The 10,341-nt window shown below is 40.9% G+C and overlaps 1 long non-coding RNA gene across 2 annotated transcripts; it reads left to right on the forward strand.

The window, feature by feature from the left end:
* Nucleotides 1-268: 268 nt before the first annotated feature.
* LOC115159089 (uncharacterized) lies at nt 269-4,061 on the forward strand. 2 transcript variants are annotated; one of them, XR_003868837.1, is made up of 3 exons: nt 269-2,029; nt 2,153-2,956; nt 3,184-4,061. It is a non-coding gene; the product is annotated as an uncharacterized LOC115159089 (long non-coding RNA). The 2 variants fall into 2 exon arrangements; XR_003868838.1 differs by having other exon boundaries at nt 2,153-2,327; nt 2,745-4,061.
* Nucleotides 4,062-10,341: the final 6,280 nt, after the last annotated feature.

Below are 10,341 nucleotides of genomic sequence, written 5' to 3' on the forward strand. Positions count from 1 at the left end.
AGGCACTAAATTAACGTGTGCAGGTGCTAAATTAATGCGCGCAGGCGTTAAATGAACGTCTTCACGCGCTAAATGAACACCTATACGCGTCAAATAAGTGCGTGCAAATGTGCTAAATAAACGGCTGCAAGCCGTCCTGCACACGTCAAATTAACGCCTACAGCTGCTAAATATACACCTACACACGCTAACTTAACGGGTTCTTTAATTAATATGCTAATTTTACCAGCCAATTTCCCTAGCTCCTCCTTTCATTAAATTGGTGTACAGTCAGTTTGATGCAACAACACCACAATTGAAGATGGCGAGAAGGAACTTACATATCCGCTGCAAACTTGATGCCCTTCAGTCCACGTTAAGAAGGTTGATTCTTTTTAAATACTATTATTACTTAATCATAAAGTTGATCTGCTAGCTAACACAAAGGACGGATCTGTGTATGGCTATGCAGCTATGTTGGAGGCTCAGACACTGAGACAGCAGTGCAAGTAACTTAGGCCTATGTGTCGCTAATATTGTAAGTCAGATTAGGCCAAGGGAGTATTTTATATTTAGCTAGTATATGTAGAATATATATATTTTGTTGTAATGAATGCTGGTATTTAAATGGCTGAATTGCTAAATTAGTTACTAGTTCGCTTGATAACGTTCCTTAGCTGCACACCCCGGCCATAGCCACAGTGAACGGCGCCGTCTTGTAATATTATTACAGCCCTGCTAGTTACATAAAGGTGACTTATTATTGAGGAGTACTGACGTCAAACATGTTTTTGTATTTTTAGGCAAAACAACAACTGAAGGTCTAAAACTTCATGCAGGCTGGCAATGCTACCTAGCCTTAGCCGCGCTAGCTCGCGATTAGCATGAAAACATTTACAATGCTCATTTGACCTAGGACAACCTAGTAAAAACTTTGCTAATATAATAACATATAATAACATCAGCTTTCCAACAGCACAGATATATTTTTGAATACCCTTTGAAATATGAATATTTCATCTAAGCCTATGATGTAGAAATTAACAACTTCAGACATAAACCAGGAACGTTAACGTTAGTACTATGGCACTGTTTGAACAGGAATCTCAGTCGCATCCATGGTCTCTATTTTCACAAAACTGTCGTCTTGCAGAATGGAAACCATGCAGAGGAGCCTTGAGTGTGCTAGGGGGAGGCTGATAAATGTTTTTTTTTCACTCTTCGTTCTCCTGCTGCCCATTCTATTTGTTCTTGGTCAACATTTCTATTTATGTCTTGGCTTTAAAATCCAATATTATAAAAACATTACTTGGCCACAATTTGTGACAGTTACTATAATTTAAGTGTTTTTGGAACGAGGGGGGTGGGCTGTGTCACAAAACATAAAGTAAGCCTAAACACAGTGTATTATTGTCACAGCCAGTTCCACTTACCGGGCTCCTCAGACTTAGAGAGGAGCTAGAGGTGCGCCTTGTTATGCCATCACTCAAGAGCAACTGAGGTTTCTGATGTCCTGTGCTTTCAGTGTGTCTCAGATCGACAGTCAAATGTCGTCTAAGGTCAGTTGTGCTTGGGAGTAATGCTATAAACTACAGACTTTAGATACATGGGTTCCAGTTTCTTACCAATCAAACAATTTAGAATGACTACAATCAAGACGGGACTTTAAAATTACTATGATGATATGACCTTATCCCTGTCTATTGTTCCTTTTTTTCCCCAGACACTTCCATCTGTCACATGCACTGTTATATTCTGACATTTCAGACTTTAGTGTTGACCTCCAAACACTGCTGAAGTTAATGAGATGCCAACCGAATTAACGTGATGAGGGACAACGTTTATGATTGTGCAATGAGAGGCTTTAAGAGAGCCCGCTTTAATCCGGAGGCAAAAATAGACATGGTTTTTAGGGATGGTGACGGAAAAGGGGCAGCTGATGAGGGTGGTCCCTCAAGAGAATTTCTCTGGCTGCTAATGAGTGCCATCCATTCCTCTGCAATATTTGAGGGACCTGATTGGCAAAAATGCCTTTCTTGCAACTCTCAAGGTGAGTTACACTTTTACACCAACAAAGACACGTTTGTTTATGGCAATATATATGACTTGAGTAAGACATTTGATTTTTGTATGTAATGTGTCCTTTATTTACTGTTTGTCTTCTGTGTGACAGCACTCTATGATGGCGTATACAAGCAGGTGGGCCACATGATTGCTGTCTGTCTAGTACATGGGGGTGTAAAGACACATTTTTTCAGAGGCTATACAGGCAAGTATATGGCCTACAACCTCCTGTGCCAGAACTGAAAGAAATGGTGGAATATAACTTCAGAGAGAAGTTGGAGAAGGTAAGTACTTTATACTGTGATGGATGTTATGTTAATGTTCATTTGCATTAAGTTAGAAAAAAAATATTAGGGTTGTAGATGTTCATGAAGACTTTTCCACATGGATTTGGTTTCCTTTTGTTGGCAGTCAATGTTTTTTAAGGGTAGTGATAATCAGTTTATTTTGCAAATTTTTCCCAAAACACTGTTCAATAAACAAACAATTTAAGATCCAGTTAGCACAAACTGTTGACGAGGCACAGGAAGCGGTCGTGTTGGTTCCAGTGCGATACATTCGTACATTGGAGAGGGATGCCATGATGGAGTCAGCCACAAAGTTCTACTTAGAAAGCAGGATATAGGATGCTCTTGAGTAGTGAGTCTCAAGTATAGTTAAATTCTTCAGGGTTAATTCATTTTTTTTTTTTTACTTTATAGATTCAAAGAGGTCTGGAGTGTCTAGGTCTCCTGCCTTACATGAATAGACACTGAAGCCTCTTCAGAGAGTGTTTCATCTATGCTGAGAAACCTCTTTTGGCCAGACATAGCTTCTCTCTTCAAAGCAGAGTGCTCCCCACCTGGTACCAATCAAAGAGCAATAGAGAGAAAAGTCATATGTTTCTGGGGGGACTGGCTTCTGGAGGTGGAAGGTTAGATGCAAAACCATGATCATTGAAGTAACACGGCCCACATCAGTAAAACATCACCTAATCACTCTCACAACTGTGGGACAGCATTTTATAGCCTTATTCTTCCATGGTCCCCCTAAGAATGTAATGGATAAATGAAATCCCAAACTACCTTCACTTAGAGTATTGTGCTCTCCAACAAGTGTTACTTATGGACTTTAATGACCCCCCCCTTCCCTTTTTTTCAGGGGGAACACATACCCTTTAACCATGGAGAAGGTTTTCATTTTCACTTCGGGGGTTTCAGCATTCCTAGGCTGGGATTGCCAGTGGAGCCACAGCTACAGTTCTATCTGCTACCACACGGCAAGTGGTACCGGAGCGCCATGTCTATGTCCAAGAGGCTTCTAAACAGATTCTACCCCCAAGCCATAAGACTACTGAACATCTAATCAAATGGCTACCCAGACTATTTGCTGCTACTATCTATGCATAGTCACTTTAATATCTCTACCTACATGTATATATTAACTTGACTAACCGGTGCCCCCGAACATTCCCTGTACCGGTATCCCCTGTACAGTATATAGCCTCGCTATTGTTATTTTACTGATGCTCTTTAATGATTTACTTTTTTTGTCTTTTTTTAAACTGCATTGTTGGTTATTAAGGGTTTTTAAATAAGCATTTCACTGTTGTATTTGGCACATGTGACAAATTCGATTTGATTTAAATAATTAATTTAAGGGGAATTATCCAAAACGTTTATTGCATGACTACCTAGTAAGTTCGGAATACTGCAGCCAATGTTAATTGGTAATGTGTCCCAAAAGAATTGATATTATTAAAGTTTCCGACAGGATTGTCCATCAACAAAAAAAAGTTGTGTAGTGAAAGTTTTCAAAAACATTACAACCAACCAGAATCAATTGGACACAGTAATACATAATGCAGATTTAATAAATGTATGATTTCTTAGTGGGTAAACTGAGCATTATGCAAAGTAGTTAAGTCATGTATGTCAAGGGACTGTTACAATATGTGCAATGTTACCATAAATAAATCTTACCGTAAATATGGACATTTTATTTACATGTGTAATGGCAATAAAAGACACTGTAGTTGGTACATAGGTCGTGGTGGAGCAAGTTTGAGGGTAGTGGAGAAGCACAAATGGGACTTTGAGTGAAGTAACTGAAGGCAGAAAAGGATATCAGGGTGCCCAGGAACTTGAAGCTGCTGATCATCTCCATGTCAATGTACAGTAGATGGGAGAATGGTCAAGTATCACCATCTACTTTGTTTTGTTTACGCTGAGACTGTTGTCCTATCACCATTATGTCAGGTCCCACAGCTCCTTCATGTACTCATGTGTACCATGGTAGTGTCGGGTCCATTCTGGGGATACACATTATGATAATGTAAAACATCTACTTTGTTTTGTTTACACTGAGACTTGTCCTCTCACCATTATGCCAGGTCCCAGAGCTGCTTCATGTACTCATGTGTACCATGGTAGTGTCAGGTCCCAGAGCTGCTTTATGTACTCATGTGTACCATGGTAGTGTCGGGTCTCACAGCTCCTTCATGTACTCATGTGTACCATGGTAGTGTCAGGTCCCAGAGCTGCTTCATGTACTCATGTGTACCATGGTAGTGTCAGGTCCCAGAGCTGCTTCATGTACTCATGTGTACCATGGTAGTGTCGGGTCCCACAGCTCCTTCATGTACCCATGTGTACCATGGTAGTGTCGGGTCTCACAGCTCCTTCATGTACCCATGTGTACCATGGTAGTGTCAGGTCCCACAGCTCCTTCATGTACTCATGTGTACCATGGTAGTGTCAGGTCCCACAGCTCCTTCATGTACTCATGTGTACCATGGTAGTGTCAGGTCCCACAGCTCCTTCATGTACTCATGTGTACCATGGTAGTGTTGCGTCCATTCTGGGGATACACATTCTTATGATAATGTAAAAAATCGAAATTTGTTATTACAGGATTTACACCCAGAGCCCTGAGTCTGCTAACCAGTTTGTGGGTCAGGATGGCGTTGAAAGCAGAGCTATAAAATAAAATGCACTCTGACGTATGTAAAAATGTATAATTGACATTTGTTGGGACAATAGGCAAACTGGAGTTGTACATTGTGCTACACTATCTATTGTTCCAGTTTTTTAAAATTGATATCGACTGGGCTGCAGTGGAGATGGTAAGAAGCTTTGATATCATGGGGACCTAACTTCTAACGTCCTTTCCTGGTACACCCACAGACACTGCAGTCAAATGCCAACCAGCGGCTCTCCGTCCTACAGTGGCTGAAGACGTTTTGCCTGACGTCAAACATTAACAAGAGTGTCAGATTGAAGTGTCTGGAAAAAACGTAAACATAACCATAAGAGCAGATTACTTTGTCATCTTTACTGGCACAGTTTAAAAATGTCTAATTGTAGTCCCTTTCAATTGATTCATTGACTCAAGAACCATAGATTGTTTGTAGTTCATAACATTAACACAACTGACAAACGTTGCTTGACTGTAAATTGGGATACATGTTTGAATAACATTGGATATTTGATTGGGCTTAATGTTGTACACCTTGTCATGTTGTGCATGCATGCCAACCAGGTGAGAATCACCAGAATTAATTGATACTTGATGAATCAGGTCTTCTCTGCTGCTTTATCAGCATCCCCCTTGCCCACTCCAAGCTCCTCTTCATGGTTCCCTTCTGCAAGACACAATTGTGGGAAAATAAAGCGGAAGGAATGGGAACCCTATTCCTTTGAAGCAGTACTGTGTATATGCCTGAAGTTATTTTACCCTGATAAGCTTCGAAGGAATATAAATATTCAAAAAGTGAACGTGCACATTAAAGTCTACTCTGTAGACATGTAACGTTAGACGTTAGCAAAGGTTTACAAGGTTGTCACTAGCCAAATTTGCAAAATAAAGACAATAGTCCAAAAATCGAGAACTACCAGGATTTTGAGCATCTCCGTTGTCTCATCTATGTATGCCTGGTCCTGCATTCAAGCAACAATCTTGCTAGTATGTAATTTACCTTGATGGTATTAAAAGTCCAATGTGTTTTTGTGGCTGTTATAGTTTACATGTTTTTTCAGCAGGGCTTTTAATAAAACATAAGACGGCCGTTCACTGCGGCTAGCAGTATAACCGGGCAAAGTTTGAGGCTAACTATATGATATAATATGGCTGGGGTTCGAGGCTACCAATGTTAGCTAAATTAGCTAGCAAGTATCTGACTTAGCTTATGCTAAGCACTGCTGATCCTGGTGCTAGATTAATGTTAGCTGCATTTTATAGCCAGTGATGAGAAACAGATCCTTCCACTGTAAACTAGCTGATAAACCTTACGATTCAGTAACAACAAATTTCAAAGACAAAACCATTACCTTGTAAAGGTTCAAACTCTGCTTGCAGTGGAAAAGGAAGTTCCTTCAAACTGTGAAATCTGGTTGAAAGGAGGAGGGAGGGAAATTGGCTAGTAAAATTATCATATTAAAGACTGCGTTAAGTTAGCGTGTGTAGGTGTAGGCATTAACTTGACGTGTGCAGGACCGCTTGCAGCCGTTTATTTAGCACATGTTGAACCACCTGCAAACATATTTGCACGTGCTTATTTGACGCGTGTAGGCATTAATTTAGCGCGTGAAGATGTTAATTTAGACCATCCACCTGTTTACTTCACACACGTAGCATTAAAAAGATCATGTTTTGACCATGTGCTTTAAGACCCAAACGGCGTTCCATAGATATGGGCCTTGTCTGGGAGCAACATTATATCCTTCGCGTCTTAGTCATTAAATAAATAATACATCTTTGTCCAGTTCGAGGTGAGTAATCGCTGTTCTGATATTCAGAAGCTCTTTTCGGTCATCAACATTATGTACAAAATAAGTTACAAACAATGGGAGAAAACACAAAATAGCACAATTGGTTAGGAGCCCATAAAAAGGCAGCCATCCCCTCCGGCGCCATTGATACATTGCTTTTTCACAGTAAACAACTTAACAGATATTCAGCATGTTTATAGGGAACAGCATTCCCCATGGCACTTACACAAATTACTGATGATTGGCTGAGAGAAATTTATTATAAAAAAATTGTTGGTGCAGATTTTGACATCGATCATAATCTGCTGCTTAAAAACATGTGTTATGGCTTTACATCCCCTGCTATATTGTGGATAGAGAGTTACCTGTCTAACAGAACACAGAGGGTGTTCTTTAATGGAAGCCTCTCCAACATAATCCAGGTAGAGTCAGGCATTCCCCTGGGCAGCTGTCTAGGCTCCTTACTTTTTAAAATCTTTAGTAGTGACCTGCGACTGGCTCTGAGTATAGCCTGTGTGTCTATGTATGCTGATGACTCAACATTATACACGTCAACTACCACAGCAAGTTAAAAAAAACTGCAATGCTTAACAAAGAGCTGCAGTCTGTTTCAGAATGGGTGGCAAGAAATAAGTTATTCCTAAATAATTCAAACACTAAAAGCATTGTATTTGGGACAAATCATTCACTAAACCTTAAACCTCAACTAAATCTTGTAATGAATAATATGAAAATTGAGCAAGTTGAGTACACTAAATTGTTTGGAGTAACCCTGGACAATAAACTGTCATGGTCAAAACATATTAATGCAACAGTAGCTAAGATGGGCAGAGGTCTGTCCATAATAAAGCGCTTCTCTGCCTTCTTAACAACTCTATCAACAAGGCAGGTCCTACAGGCCCTAGTTTTGTCGCACCTGGACTACTGTTCAGTTGTGTAGTTAGGTGCCACAAAGAGGGATGTATGAAAATTACAATTGGCCCAGGGCAGCAAGGCTGGCCCTATATGTACACAAAGAGCTAATATTAATAATATGCATGTCAATTTCTCCTGGCTCAAAGTGGAGGAGAGCTTGACTTCATCACTACTTGTATTTGTGAGAGGTATTGACATGTTGAATACACCGAGCTGTCTGTTTGAAATACTAGCACACAGCTCAGACACCCATGCCTACCCCACAAGACATGTCGCAAGAGGTCTCTTCACAGTCCCCAAGTCCAGAACAGACTATGGGAGGCACACAGTACTACATACAGCCATGACTACATTGAACTCTATTCCACATCAAGTAACTCAAGCAGTAAAATAAGACTTAAAAATCAGATAAAGACCCACCTTATGGAACAGTGGGGGCTGTGAAGAGACAGACAGGCAAGTATACAAGTATGTTTATGGTAATGGAGGAAGTTGTGGTTGTGGTCACTAGTTGTGGTTCAGCAGTTTGGTGGTCAGTAGATGTGTGGTTGTGGTCTGTAGTTGTAATCTGTATTTGTGCTGTTGTGGTCAGTAGTTGTGTGGTTAGTAGTTGTGTGGTCAGTAGTTGTGGTGTTATGGTGAGTAGTAGTGGTCAGTAGTTTTGTTAAGTATGTGTATGGTTCAGTACTTGTTTTGTTGTGGTCAGTAGTTGTGGTCATTAGTGTTCAGTAGTGTTGTGGTCAGTAGTTGTGTGGTTGTGTTCAGTAGTTGCTGTCAGTAGATATGGTCTCTAGTTGTGTTATGGTCAGTGGTTGGTTTTGGTCAGTAGTTGTGTGGTTCAGAAGTTGTGTGGTCAGTAGTTATGTGGTCCAATAGTTGTGTGGTCAGTAGGTGTGTAGTTCAATAGTTGTGGTCACTAGTTGTGGTCAGTAGTTGTGTGGTCAGTAGTTAGTTGGTTGTGGTCACTAGTTGTGTGCTTGTGGTTAGTAATTGTGGCCAGTAGTTGTGTGGTTGCGGTCATTAGTTGTGTGGTTCAGTAGTTGTGTGATTCAGCAGTTGTGGTCAGTTCAGTAGTTGTGTGGTCAGTAGTTAGGTGGTTGTGGTCACTAGTTGTGTGCTTGTGGTTAGTAATTGTGGCCAGTAGTTGTGTGGTTGCGGTCATTAGTTGTGTGGTTCAGTAGTTGTGTGATTCAGCAGTTGTGGTCAGTAGTTGTGGTCAGTTCAGTAGTTGTGGTCAGTAGGTGTGGTCAGTAGTGGTTAGTAGTTTTGGTTCAGTAGGTGTGGTCAGTAAGTGTGATGTTGTGGTCAGTAGTTGTGGTCAGTAGTTGTGTGGTTGCGGTCAGGATTTGTGTTCAGTAATTGTTGTCAGTAGTTATGGTTTCTAGTTGTGGTCAATAGTTGTGTGGTGAGTAGTTGGTTGGTTGTGGCCAGTAGTTGTGTGGTTGTGGTCAGAAATTATAGTCGGTAGTTTTGTGCTTTTGGTCAGTGGTTCTGTCAATAGTTTCAGCAGTTGTGGTCAGTAGTTGTGGTCAGTTCAGTAGTTGTGTGGTCAGTAGTTAGGTGGTTGTGGTCACTAGTTGTGTCCTTGTGGTTAGTAATTGTGGCCAGTAGTTGTGTGGTTGCGGTCATTAGTTGTGTGGTTCAGTAGTTGTGTGATTCAGCAGTTGTGGTCAGTAGTTGTGGTCAGTTCAGTAGTTGTGGTCAGTAGGTGTGGTCAGTAGTGGTTAGTAGTTTTGGTTCAGTAGGTGTGGTCAGTAAGTGTGATGTTGTGGTCAGTAGTTGTGGTCAGTAGTTGTGTGGTTGCGGTCAGGATTTGTGTTCAGTAATTGTTGTCAGTAGTTATGGTTTCTAGTTGTGGTCAATAGTTGTGTGGTGAGTAGTTGGTTGGTTGTGGCCAGTAGTTGTGTGGTTGTGGTCAGAAATTATAGTCGGTAGTTTTGTGCTTTTGGTCAGTGGTTCTGTCAATAGTTTCGGTAAGTAGGTATGTGGTTGAGTAGTTGTGGTCAGTTGTTTTGTGGTCAGTTGTTGTGGTTCAGTAGTTTAGGTCAGTTGTTTTGTGGTCAGTTGTTGTGGTTCAGTAGTTTTGGTCAGTGGTTTTGTGGTCAATTGTTGTGGTTCAGTAGTTTTGGTCAGTGGTTTTGTGGTTGTGGTCAGGAATTGTTCAGTAGTTGTGGTTAGTAGTTATGGTCTCTAGTTGTGTCGTTGTGGTCAGTAATTGTGTTCAGTAGTTGTGTGGTCAGTAGTTGGTTGTGGTGAGTAGTTGTGTGGTTGTGGTCAGTTATAGTGGTCAGTAGTTGTGTGGTTCAGTAGTTGTGTGGTCAGGACTTGGTTGATTGTGGTCAGTAGTTGTGTGGTTGTGGTCAGTAATTGTGGTCAGTAGTTGTGTGGTTGTGGTTATTAGTTGTGTAGTTCAGTAGTTGCGTGGTTGTGGTCAGTCATTGTGCTCAGTATTTCTGTGGTCAGTAGTTGTTTGGTCAGTTGTTTTGCCGTTATGTCACTAGTCTCAGTCAGTAGTTTTGGTAAGTATGTGTGTGGCTCAGTAGTTGTGGTCAGTAGATGTGTGGTTGTGGTCAGTAGTTATGATCAGTAGTTGTGGTCAGTAGGTGTGTGGTTGTGGTTAATAGTTTTGTGGTTC

The sequence above is a fragment of the Salmo trutta genome, chromosome 23, assembly GCF_901001165.1.
Source record: "Salmo trutta chromosome 23, fSalTru1.1, whole genome shotgun sequence".
In the NCBI taxonomy this organism is placed as follows: Eukaryota; Metazoa; Chordata; class Actinopteri; order Salmoniformes; family Salmonidae; genus Salmo; species Salmo trutta.